General features: G+C 39.2%; 1 pseudogene; it reads right to left on the reverse strand.

The window, feature by feature from the left end:
• Positions 1-315: 315 nt before the first annotated feature.
• LOC102877652 lies at positions 316-1167 on the reverse strand (annotated as a pseudogene).
• Between the last annotated feature and the right edge of the window lie 13070 nt (positions 1168-14237).

Genomic DNA, 14237 nt, shown 5'->3' on the forward strand with positions numbered 1-14237 from the left:
CACAAGGTTTCATGTTTATGTCTAAACAGAACAATGAATCCACAATAGATCTCTCTCTCCCAACATTAACTGTGGCAAATTAAAAAAAAAAAATTACTAGGGGATGAATTGACTACAAAATAGTACAAAGTGAAAAACATAAAAGAATTCAAACAATACTATAAGTTCAACAGTATTCCATGATAGTAAACCTGTTTACTTTGAAAGCCCTAGCAAAATATAATTCTTATTTATAAATCACCTATTTTAACATCTGAGCACATGCTGAATCCTTTTTTTTCTTTCCCCAAAGTACTGATGAATCTTAGTCAGCCTTTAAGCATTCTGCATTTTTTTGCCAATCTGGTAGCTGATTGTTCCAGTAGATTTTGGTGTGAGAAACTGGAAGCTGCTGGTGTAAAGCCTTGAACGTGGTATCTGGCCTTGTTTGATAGTTTTCACTAATTGCTGTCTGATATTCATTCTCTTCATGCTCTATGATTTTAATAAACTCCTTGGCAATCTGGACTTCATTCAAAATGATTACTGAATCCTGTACATCTTTATGACTAACCAACTGAACATTGCCATCTTCATAATAATGAACCTGATTCTTAAGCATTCCAACCACTTGGGCTGTAATTGGTGTGATGGTAAATTTCTGTTCTGATCTCCAACTACCATTCTAGAAGTTTTTAGGTTGAAATTGGTGGCTTTCAATACATGCAGTAGTAGTCTGTTGCTCATCTATTGTTTTAGCATAAACAGTACAGCAAATGTTGGAATAATGATCTTTTATGTAGGCTCTTAAAGCACTGTCACAGGATTCTCTCCAAGACTTTAGGCCTTCATCTATGTCTTCTGGTTGTGAGTCATTTGCTTCTTTCCATAAGTGATCAAACTTGAAAGAAATTTTGTTTCTCAGGTCTAAAAATCTACTATCACCCAAGTCACCACGTTCTGTAATTAAGACCGGATCTTCATTGCCTTCTATCTTCACAGGAGTGAACTAATCCATGTTATATTGGGCAAATGCATGGGCTGCCCCTTCCTTGAGGAGACTGTCATTATTAAGTAGTAGTAGGGCATCACTAAACACTTCATTAAATTCTCATGGAGGGGCATGAGTGAGGAATTTAGCAGTTATGCTACCTTCTCATCCAACACGCAATCTTCGAAGTCGGCCATCTTGGGCTGCTCTTCCTTTGTTGTTGTTGTTGTGTGCTGTCGAGTCACTTGCAACTCACAGCGACCCTATGTACAACAACCCTAAACTCTGCTCTGTCCTGTGCCAATCGCACCGTCTCTGTACACACTCACCTCGATTACCTAGTCACTGAATCAATCCACCTCATAGAGGGTCTTCCTCTCCTGCACTGTCCCTCTACACTTCCAAGCATGACACCTTTCTCCAAGGACTTGTCCCTCTTTGCAACATGTCTAAAGTATGTCAGAATCTTTGCCTCTAAGGAGCAGCCTGGTTTAATCCTCTCTAGGATGAACCTGCTTATTTTCTTAGCAGTCCATGGTATATTCAGTACTCTTCTCCAGCACCACAGCTCAAAGGCATCAATTCTTCTTCTATCATCCCTAGTCATTGTCCAACTCTCTGATGCATAGCAAGTGATTGCAAAGATCATGGCCTGTATCAAATACACCTTAGTCTCCAGAGTGACACCATTGCTCTTCAGTCGTTTGGAGAGGAAATCTTTTTGTACTTTCCTCTTTTTTATTTATTTGGGGGGTTTCAATCACCTCCTTAGAGCTTCCAGGGAAATTAGTATGTTTCGTTGACTAAACCACCTCTGCCAGTTCTTCAGTTTCCAACACAGTTTCTTCCTCTTCCTGCTCCATGGAATACTTCTCTTGTCATTTCTCCATTGGGATCAAAGTTGAGGTTGGTGAGAGGAAACACTTCTTCATTCTCTGGCATGTGTTTTTAGAATTTGCTAGGACTAGAAACAAGAAATTGTTCTGGTTTTTTGCTTCATTATAGAAAATATTGTGGAAATTATCAAACAATATCATTGATATCACATGCAAGCAAGATTCTGCTAAAGATTATCCAAAAACAACTGGAGCAGCACATCAACAGAGAACTGCCAGAAGTACAGGCTGGATTTATAAGTGGTCATGGTATTCAGGATATTGTAGTTAATGTTAGATGTATCTTGGCTGAAAGCAGGGAGTACCAGAGAAATGTCTGTGTTTCATTGATTATGGAAAGGCGTTTCTGTGAATCACAACAAATTGTGGCTGACTCTGAGAAGAATGGGAATCCCAGAACACTTGATCGTGTTAATGTGAAACCTAAACTTGGACCAGGAGGCAGTCGTCAGACCAGAGCAAGGAAACACTGTATGGTTCAAAACTGGGAAGGGTGTATGCAAGAGAAGTATCCTATCTCCATACCTTTTCTCTCTATTTGCAGAACAGATTATCCAGGAGGTTGGGCTATATGAGGAAAAGTGTGGCATCAGAAATGGAGGGAAATTCACCAACAATCTGCGTTATGCAGATGACAAAACCCTGCTTGCTGAAACTGAGGAGGACCTGAAGCGCTTGCTGCAGAACATCAAAGACTGCCACCTTCAGTTTGGATTGAGGCTTAATATCAAGAGGACAAAGATTCTCACCACTGGGCCAATTGGCAGCATCAGGATGGATGGTAAAGAGATTGAGATTGTTCACAGCTTTTGTTTGCTTGGCTCCACAGTCAACACTCTTGGCACCAGCAGCCAGGAAATTAAAAGACATATTATGATGGGAAAGTCTGCTGTTAAGAGACTTCGCCAAAGTACTTAAGAGCAACAATATCAGTCTGGAGACTAAGGTGTGCCTGATACAGTCCATGGTATTTGCAATCACTTGCTATGCATCAGAGAGTCGGACAATGACTAGGGAGGATAGAAGGAGAATTGATACTTTTGAGCTATGGTGTTGGAGAAGAGTATTGAATATACCATGAACTGCTAAGAAAATGAACAGGTTCATCCTAGAGAAGGTTAAATTAAGCTGCTCCCTGGAGGGAAGGATTCTGAAGTTTCGTCTAACATACTCTGGACATGTTGCAAGGAGGGACCAGTCCTTGGAGAAAGGTGTCATGCTTGGGAGGGTGGAGGGACAGCACAGGAGAGGAGAAAGATGAGAAGTCTCCTCCTATGCAATTTATGGTCTCAGAAATCCAGTGGAGCATCAGATGTAAATTAGTTCCAGCTGGAAAGTCATGAGTGCTTGGGACATACAAAGACTCCATACAGACTAAGATGCTTTTCTAACCTCAGCCCTCTGCAATACTCTGAAGGGTTTCACGTCTTCTCAATGAATAAAGATTGGACCTGAGGAAACAAATCTCCACAAGGAGCCTGACAGAAAATTGAGTGTGCATTTAGGAAGCCGAGCATGGTCTCCAATGGTGAAGCTCAGCAATACCAAGGTCATTCTTCTTTATGTGGTCTGCATAGAAACGCATGTTTCTGCAATGCCTCCTCAGCTTTGATACTTTGGGAGAGTCCAGGGAGAATACGTTGAGGCCTCTCTACTACGGCCTGGTTCCATTTTCTGTATGGGCTCTTTTTCCATATGTGGTGGTTTGCATTTTAATTAGTGCAGCTTGCAACTCCCGCCAACATATGTGTCATTATGATGTTCATATTGGTGCTCTCCCTTCTCCACTATGATGTCTATTTAGTCATCGAGTTTGTTTATATTCCCGACAAAGAAATACTGGATTTAGGGTTATGAAAGTAACTTATACAACGTTCTGAAATGTGGCATGCTCCACATGAAAGCTTATTTTTAATGGAACACTATACACAGACGGGGTATTGAGCTTGGAACAATACTCACATATCTTTATGTTGCAGCAGTTATTTACACAGCACGCATTTAGTTAATCAAATCAAATGGGGTTTTCAGCTCATTTGGTTGTTTAGTTGTTCTATTTTTATTTCCTGTCTTCTCATCCTCTATCCATTCCCCCCTTCTCCTGCTTCTCCTTGCCTCTGAAAAGGGAATGTTTAGGAGACAAAAATTAAAGCAATCAAGTGTGTCTTGGGTGCATTGTTATTTCCATACAAAAGCTCTCATTGTTCACAAAGGTTGCCTTTGTTAGAAAAGTATTCTTCTATCTCCAGAGAGAAAGAAAGAGAGCTTTCCCTGCCTTTTGCCCAGTACTGAGACAGAGGACACATGGCTATCAGTTCACTTAAAGATATACACAGAGGAATTTTCATGTTTTAGATGTTGCAAAATTGCAATTTAAGAGCTGACAGGGATATTTACAGAAACTAGACAGTCTTTCAAAAATCATTTATCAAAGCACTTACAATTCCTACTTCAAGGCAGGTGAAATAATAATATATACTTGGCACTTGAATCATATTTAATTGCATGCAAGGCACAAGGCTGGCTGCATCCGAACTATTACAGTAAATGGGATAGATATAGTCTATCTGGGTAGATATAGTTGCTGCTACCATTTTTACTTGAGACTGAGTGACAGCGGAGGAGGAAGGCAAAGATAGCTAATTGCCATAGCAGCTAAACTCTCCCTGAACCCTGTGCCATCAATGCCACTCCCAGGCTTTTGGGGACTAGGAGTCAGAAACAATCCACAACTCCAGTGAGGTGGAAATGGACTTGACTTCCTTCAAGAACAAAGTAAGAAAATCCTTGTTATTAGAACATTGTTTCCTTCTTAGTATACTTTCCTTTGTGCTTTAAAAATAATAAAACAACATTAGAAAAGATGCATTTTGTCCCCATCCCCAAGAAAGGTGATCCAAAAAGAATGTGGGAAATATGAAATAATATTAATATTACATACAAGCAAAATGTTGTCGAAGATAATCCAAAAATAGCAAGAAAAATACATTAAGAGGGAACTATCAGAAGCTCAAGTTTCTGATTTAGAAGCTTCTGGTTTAGAAGAGGCTGTGTCACCAGGAATATCATTGTTCAAGTCATATGGATTCTGGCTGAAAGCAGAGAATACCAGAAGAATGTCTATTTGTATTGACTGTGCAAAGGCATTTGACTGTGTGGATCATAACAAACTATGGCCAATTATTTCTGCCTCATTCACATAACACTAATATAAAATTTATTAGGTAGACCAAGAAAGAGGGACAACACTACATTGTTTGAAGTCAGGAAGGATGTATGTCAAGTTTATTTCCTTTCCCCATATTTATTTAATCTGTATATTGAGCAAATCAGTCATGAAATTGGACTCTATAAAGAGGAATGTGGCATTAGAATTGAAGGAAGACTCATCAACAACTTGTACTATGCAGATGATACAACCTTTCTTGCTGAAAGTGAGTAGGACTTGAAAGACTAACTGCAGAGGATCGAAGACTATAGCCTTTAAAATGGATTGCATAAAAAAAACTCCTGAGACACAAAACTGAAGTGGAAAGCATGGCACTTCCAGACCTCAAAATCTACTACACAGTGATAGTGACCAAACTGGTACAATGACAGACACATTGACTAGTGGAACAGAATTTAGAACTCAGAAATAGACCCAGCTATCTATGGTTAACTGATATTCGACAAAGGAAAGGACAACCTCTTCAACAAATGGTGCTGGCAAAACTGGACTGCTACCTGCAGAAAGCTGAAATAGGATCCACATCTCATACCATACACAAAAATCACCTCAAGATAGATCAAAGACCTGGGAGTAAAACCAAAAACCATAAAGTTCATAAGAGACAAACTGGAATCAAGCTTAGAAGGCCTAGTCTATGGTAATAGACTGGCCAAATACAGCCGGAAATGCCCAATCTGAAGAGGATAAAATTAATGAATGGAACCTTCTAAAGATTAAATCTCTGTGTACATCAAAGACTTTTTTCAACAGCATGAAAAGAAAACTTACCGACTGGGAGCAAACATTTAGCAATACCATCTCAGACAAGGGTCTCATAACAAAAGTTTATAGAACAGTCCTGGGTCACCACAAGAAAAACACTGATAACCCAATAACAAAACAGGGCAAAAGACATGAAAGAATTTTCACAGAGGAAGATATTCAAATGGCTAACAGACACATGAATAAATGCTCAAAATCATTGGCAATGAGAAAGATGCAAATCAAAACCACAGTGAGGTACCATCTCACTCCAATAGCAGTGGCAAAGTTTAACAAGACAGCAAGTAATAAATGTTGGAAAGGATGTGGTGAAATAGGAACTCTTATACATTGTTGGTGTGATTGTGAAATGGTACAACAACTCTGGAAAGCAGTATGGTGTTTCATCAGAAAGCTGAAAATAGAAATTCCTTATGACCCAGTTTTTCCATTGCTTGGAATATACTCCAAGAAAGTGAGAACTGAGGCTCAAATGTACATCAGTATTCATAGCAGTGTTACTCACCTTGCAGGAACATGGAAACAGCCCAGATATCCAAATACAAACAAATGGATTGAGAAGTTATGATACATCCACACAATGCATGCAGGAGCAATGATTTTATAAATTACTACCTACCTTGGGAGGGACTGGAGAGCATTATTCTGAGTGAACTAACTCAGTCACACAAGGACAAATACTGTATAAAACCGTTATTGCAAAATGAGTATGAGGATCCAAGGTGGGGGAGAGTGGAAGCAGAGGGGTGAGGATGGGTAGTGAGGAGGGTGTTAATCATAGTGTCACACAATTTGACGTTGAGGGAAATGGGAAAGATCTTGTGTGAAAAATAATGTTTCAACTTTGTAAATAAATCAGTGTAAAATATAAATAAAATTAAAAATAATGAAATGGATTACATCTAATCCCAATGTGGATAACAAATTAATTTTTTTAAGAGATAGGAAATGCAATTGGCAAGTTTATTTAGCAAGATAAGAGACCTCCAATTACAAATCACTTCTAAAAAACAAGAATGAAGTGGGAGGCTTGCTACACAGTTGTAATAACCAAAATATCATGGTACTGGTACAATGACAGGCACATAGACCAGTGGAACAGAATAGAGAACCCAGAAATTAACCAAACTATCTTGCTGATATTTAGCAAGTAAACAAAACCTATGAAATGGGGAAACAACAACCTCTTCAACAAATGGTACTGGCAAAATAGGACTACTATCTACAGAAAGCTGACACAGGACCCACACATCTCACCATACCAAAAAAAAAAAAAAATCAACTCAAAGTGGATCAGAGACCAAAGGGTAAAGCCCCAAATCATAAAGATAATAAAAGACAAAGTAGGACCAAGCTTAGAAGGCTGAGCCCATGGTATAAAAAGGTTTACAAATACAGCCAGAAATACACAAGCAGAAAAGAATAAATTGATGAATGGACCTTAAATCCCTGTGTGAGTAAAAAATTTTTTCCAACAGTGTGAAAAGAAAATCTTCCGACTACGGAAAAACATTTCACAATGACCCATCTAAAACAAGGGTCTCATAATATACAGAATACTATAGGGCCTCCACAAGAGAAAAACTGATAACACTTTTATAAAATGGACAAAAGACATGGAAAGACTTTTTCCAGAGGAAGACATTTTGATAGCTAACAGATACATGAAGAAATGCTCAAAATCAATGACAGTAAGAAAGATGCAAATAAGAATCAGAATGAGATACCATCTTGCCCCAGTAGGAAAGGCAAAGTGTAACAGGAAAGCAAGCAATAAACGTTGGAGAGGATGTGGAGATATGGGCTCTCAGACACTGTGGGATTGTAAAATGGTACAACCACTCTGGAAGGCTGTCCACTGCCTGGAGACTGCCCCACTGTCATCCTACAGTCCTGTACTAGGAGCACCAACAACATCACAGGTTCTTTGAGCTAAACACTGCTGTCCAGCTACATCATATGGGATTCCTTAAGCTCAAACATAAGATGCCAGGTTGAGCTGCAGTTTCAGGAGGGTAACAGTCATTCCACTTTGGCTGATGATCCTCAAGAAGGGAGCACAAATATGCAAGTTCTTCACAAAACAATGCCATACACTGAGTTACTATATAGTTACAATAGCCTAACATTTATGAAGAAAAGACTGACATAATGTCAAGAAAGCAGCAGTCTGCCTCAGTCATCTTGAAAAAACAAAGTAACTTCTCCTAAAAAAGCAGACCCAACGAATATCCCAGATAGAGAAAACCAGAAGAAATATGTTGATGTAGAGTTATTTGTAAAATGCTGATTGTAAACGAGATTAGATACAGTTAATCAGCTTACACTTGATTGCTAATACAATTTAGAAATGTCCAAACAGCCCGCCGTGGCTTACTTCACCAAGCTAAAGGCTTTGCCAAATCTAAAGGAAAATATGTTGAAGTGAAAGAGCTGAACAGACAGTTTCAAAGGACAGCTGAGGAGGACAAAACAAAGTATTATAATGGAATGTGCAGAGAGCTGTATTTGGAGAATAAAAAAGGAAGAATTCCCTCTGCATTTGTCAAACCGAAAGAACTGAAAAATAAATTTAATCCTGTGTCACAATGTTGAAATAGTCTATGAGCAATATATTGAATGACCCATAAAGCATCAAAAAAAGATGGAGGAAAGACACAGAGTCATTGTACCAGAAAGAATTGATTGACACTGAATAATTTTAGGAAGTATCATATGAACAGGAACCAATGGCATTGAAAGAGAAAGTGGAAGCTGCATTGAAGGCATTGGCAAAAAATAAGGCCCCAGAAATAGATGGGATACCAATTGACTTGTTTTAATTAACAGATGCAGCCTCTGATGCACTCACCAGTCTATGCCAGGAAATTTGGAGAGCGGACTGTCTGGCAAACAGACTGGGTGAGGTCCATATTTATTACTATTCCCAAGAAGTATGATCCAACTGAAAGTGGAATTTATTGAACAACACCATTGATATCACATGCAAGCAAAATACTGCTGAAGATCATCCAAAAATGGCTGGAAACAGTACATAGATAGGTAATTTCCAGAAGTTCAAGTAGGATTTAGAAGAGGCCATGGCACCAGGGATATCTTTGCTGATGTCAGATGGATCCTGGCTGAAAGTAAGGAATGCCAGAAGAATGTCTATTTGTACTCTATTGAGTAAGTAAAGGCGTTTGACTGTGTGGATCATGAAACATTGTGGCTGACAGTGAGGAGAATGGGAATCCCAGAATACTTGGTTGTGCTCATGAGAAATCTATACTTGGAACAGGAGACTGTTGTGCAAATGGAGCAGGAAAATCCTGCATGGTTTGGAATTGGGAAAGGAGTGTACCAGGGATATATTCTATCTCCATACCTGTTCAATCTATATGCTGAGCAAATTATCTGAGAAGTTGGACTCTACAAAGAGGAATGTGGCATCAGGATTGGACAGAGACTCATCAATAACCTGCGTTATGCTGATGACACAACCTTATTTGCTGAAAGTGAGGAGAATTTGAAGCACTTGTTGCAGAAGAGCAACAAGTGTAGCCTTCTGTATGGAATGCATCACAATATCAAGAAAACAAAAATTCTTACCATTAGACATAGGCAGTATCATGATAGGTGGAGAGGAGATGGAAACTGCCATCAGCTTCATCTTGCTTGGACCCACAATTAACACTAGTCATATGAGCAGTCAGAAAATAAGGAGACGCTCAGAAAATCAGAATTTAGGGACCTTTGCAAATTATTGAGGAGTTGTTGTTGTTTTTGTTATGAGGACTGAGGTGTGTCTGATTCAGGCCATGGTCTTTCCAATTACTAGCTATGCATCTGAGACCTGGACAATGAGTAAGGATAACAGAAAAAGAATTGATGCCTTTGAGCAATGGTTTTGGAGAAGAGCACTGAATATCCCCATGGATGGCCAAAAAACAAATAGATATGTCTTAGAAAGGATGCAGCCTGAGTGCTCTTTGCAGACAAGAATGATGAAGCTTTGCCTCACATACTTTGGACATACTGCTAGGAGGTGCTGTTCCTTGGAGAGGGACACAATGTTGGGAAAGGTGGAGGGTTGCCAAAGGAGAGGAAGACCCTCAACGAGGTGGATTGACAAGGTGACTACTGCAATGGGCTCTTGTGAGTCAGGAAGTGTGAGGATGACACAGGACAGGACTAGGTTCAGATCTTTTTTCCATAGGTTCAGTATGAGTTGTACTCAACTTGATGCCACCTAACAACAACAACAACAACAACAACAACAACAGAGTTATTTGAACAGCTACAGAAGAAGATGCAAATGATAGCAGAAATAATGGAGGCCATAAAGAGAGCAAATACCCCAGAGACAGTGATCCAGAAAAAAATATACTGATGAGAAGCAACCTGAATAGCTTTGGTAGAAAAGGCAAATTATGAAAGAAAGAATTAATAGTGTAGAAAAGAAATATAAGAACTTGAAAAATCAACACAAGACAGAGAAGATACAGCCAACACAGTGCTGGAAATAACAGAAAAACATGAAAATGCAATAGAGAACACTAAAACTGGAATGGCATTGGAATTCTCTGAAGTGCTGGTTGGATAAAAAAGAAGAACTGAAGAGATAGAACAGAGCCAGTGAGCTGGAAGACAAGAAACTCACTGGAAACATACTAGAAGCAAAATCAGTGATGAGATGTAAAGAAAATGAAGGAAACATTAGAATCAAGTGGAATGACATCAAAAGGAACAACATCCATATGACTGGAATTCCAGAACATGGGAATGAAAGGGAAGTCACTGAGAAAATTATGGAAAGAGTACTAGAAGAATACTTCCCAGGTATTTTGAAGAAAAGGGAAACCCACTTTCAAAAAAGCACAGTTGACACCAAATAGACTAGACCCAAAAAGAAAAAAATCAAGATAGATCATAGTAAAATTCTCCAATTTACAAGATAAAAATAGAATATTAAAAGAAGCATGAGAAAAACAGAGTCGCCTACAAAGGGAAAATAATTAGATTAAGTTCTGGTTTCTCAGCAGAAGCCAAGTGAGCTAGAAAACAATGGGATGGCATAAACAAAAAGTTGAAAGAAAACATTTGGTTATGCTTACTTCATAGAATGAGAGTATTCTTTATTTTCTATTTTTTAAAATACTTTAAGTTACATTGGTGGCAGATCTTGTCTTAATGTTTTGTGGAATTCAGCTGTGAAGCCATCTGGTCCAGGACTTTTCTTATGTGGAAACCTTTTTATGACCTGTTGAATTTCTTCCTTTGTGATGAGTTTCTTCAAGTGTTCTACAACTGTCCTTGTCAATCTGTGTAGAGCATGCATTTCAAGGACTTTGTCCATGTCTTCTGTTGTTGTTGTTGATGATTGCCTTCAAGTCAAGGACGACTCATAGCGACCCTATAAACAAAAGGTCTGAATCCGCTCTACAACTATCAACATTTATCAAAATTCATAGAGTTTCCAGCGGCATGTTATTTAGAATTTAGGTGCCATTCCTGCTTCCAAACCTGCCTTAGTATATTATTGTTGTTATGTGCCATTGAGTCATCTGTGATTATAGTGACCCTATGTACAACAGCACTGAACACTTCCCTGTTCTGAGCCAGTCCCACTAAGTTTTTTGGAGATCTGGAAAACAGAATAATAGTGGGCATAGTTCAATAATGATTGCTTTATAAAATATAATGAATGGGAATGATTGCAAAAATTTTTTAAAAACCATAATGAATTGTATCTCAAAATCATGGAGACAAAAATTCTCACCATTGAACCAATAGACAACATCAAGATAGATGGAGAAAATTGAAGTTGTCAATGATTTCATCTTGCTTGGATCAACAACGAACACCCGTGATACCAGTGGTCAGGAGGTCAGAAAACGTACCGCACTGTGAGTCTGCTGTCAGGAATCTCTCCAAAATACTGAAGAACAATGATACCACTGTGAAGACTAAAGTGCACTGATTCAAGACATGGTCTTTTTAACCATTTTCTTCACATCTGAGAGATGGACAAATAAGGATAGTAGAAAAATAATTAGTGCCTTTGAGTTGTGGTATTGAAGAAGAATACTGGATATCCCATGGACAGCCAAGTGCATCCAGAATGCTCCTTGGTGGCAAAGATGGCGAACTTTTATCTCTCATACTCTGGGCATATTGCAAAGAGAAGCTATTCCTTGGAAGGAGACATCATGCTTGGAAATGTAGAGGGTCAGAAAAAGAGAGGAAGGCCTTCAGCAAGATGGATAGACACAGTGACTGTAGCCATGGGCTAAAGTGTATCAGAGTTGATGAAGGCAGTACAGGATAGAAGGTTCCGTTCTGTTCATAGGGTTGCTATGAATCATGCTTAACTTAGCAGTACTTAACAACAGCAACAACAACATGTATCTGAAAGTTGGATAATGAGTAAGGATGCTGAAAGAAGAATTGATGCCTTTGAATTGTGGTGTTGGGGAAGAGTAGCGAATGTTCCATGTAATGCCTAAAGAACAAATAGGTCATGGAAGATGTGGAACCTGGGTACTCTGTAGTGGTGAAAATGTGGAAACTTCTCACACTTTGGGCCAATCCTTGTAAAGAGACATTATGCTTGGTAAAGAAGGAGGGCTAGTGAAGGAGAATAAGACTCTTCATGAGATGCATTGATAAGGTGGCTGTAACAATGAAGACAAATATAGCAAAGACAATGAGGATGGCAAATGATAGGGCAGCATTCAGACTTGTTCATAGGGTTATTATGAGTTGTAGTTGACTCAACAGTACCTAGCAGCAACAATAAAAACATCTTTTAAGACCAAAAGTAGAAGAAATTATTTGGCTCATTTTGATTTTAAAGGATGTTGTTTTTATTGCTGCTAGCGTGAAGAGATTCTTAAGAGCTCTAGTTTGCTTGGCTCCACAATCACCACTGTTGGTACCAGCAGCTAGGAAATCAAAAGATGAATTGCACTGGGAAAGTCTGCTGTCAGGGACCTCTCCAGAATACTGAAGAGCAACAGTACCAGTCTGGAGACTAAGGTGTGCCTGATCCAGGCCATGATATCCACAATTACGTGCTATGTGTCAGAAAGCTGGACAATGATTAGGGATGATATAAGGAGAATGTATGCCTTTGAGCTATGGTGCTGTAGAAGAGTATCAAATATATTGTGGACTGTTAAGAGAACAAACAAGTTTGTTCTGGAGAAGATGAGAGCCAGCTGTTCCTTGGAGGCAAGGATTTTAAAGCTCTGTCTCATGTTGTTAAGGAGGGACCAGTCCTTTGAGAGTGACATTATGCTAGAGAGGGACAGTGCAGGAGAGGAGGACCCTCAATGAGATGGATTGACTCAGTTACTGAAGAAGTGGGAGTAGGTGTGTCAGAGAGAGTAGGGTTGGCTCAGGATAGAGCAGGATTTAGAGCTGTTGTACATAGGGTCACTATAAGTCACAAGCAACTTCACAGCACGTAAAAATAACACTTATAGTTATGAAGTGTGACTAGAAAAGGTATTCTGGCAAATCAAGGGAAGGAGAAAATCAAGATACAAGGATTTACTAGATTATGTCCTGTTCCTAAGAATACCTAGGTTGAAATTTTAGATAACTCTAAGCAGGTAAATTTGTTTCTGCCTTGTTGTTGTTGTTATGTGTTGTCTAATCGCTGTCACTCATAGCGACCCTATGTACAACAGCTCTAAACCCTGCTCTGTCCTGTGCCAATCTCACTGTTCCAACACAGCTACTCCCATTACCCCAATCCCTGAATCGATCCATCTCACTGAGGGTCTTCCTCTTCTGCACTATTCCTCCACCTTTCCAAGCATGATGTCCTTCTCCAAGGACTGGTTCCTCCTTACAACATGTCCAAAGGATGTCAGACGAAGCTTCAGAATCCTTACCTCCAAGCAGCAGCCTAATTTAACCCTCACCAGAACGAGCCTGTTCATTCTTTTAGCAATCCATGATATATTCAATACTCTTTTTCAACACCACAGCTCAAAGGCATCAGTTCTCCTTCTGTCCTCCCTAGCCATTGTCCAGCTTTCTGTTGCATAGCAAGTGATTGCAAATACCATGACCTGTATCAGGCATACCTTAGTCTCCGGAGGGACAGCATTGCTCTTCTGTTTTTTGGAGAGGTTCCTAACAGCAGACTTTCCCATCGCAATATGTCTTTTAATTTCCTTAGTCAGACAGATATCTGCCTTAATATATACTGTTGTTATATGCTGTAGAGTCAAATCAACCTATAGTGGTTTTAATCTATATATAGTGCTGTAATCTCATGGAAGGAGATTGTCTGTATTTTTCCTACAGACTAGCTGGTGTAATCGAACCACCTGTCTTTGGTTTGGTAGCGCAACTCTTAACCACTGGACAACCAGAGCTCCTT

Source organism: Elephantulus edwardii, unplaced genomic scaffold (assembly GCF_000299155.1).
Source record: "Elephantulus edwardii isolate Elephantulus edwardi_28Jun2011 unplaced genomic scaffold, EleEdw1.0 scaffold00059, whole genome shotgun sequence".
Lineage (NCBI taxonomy): Eukaryota > Metazoa > Chordata > Mammalia > Macroscelidea > Macroscelididae > Elephantulus > Elephantulus edwardii.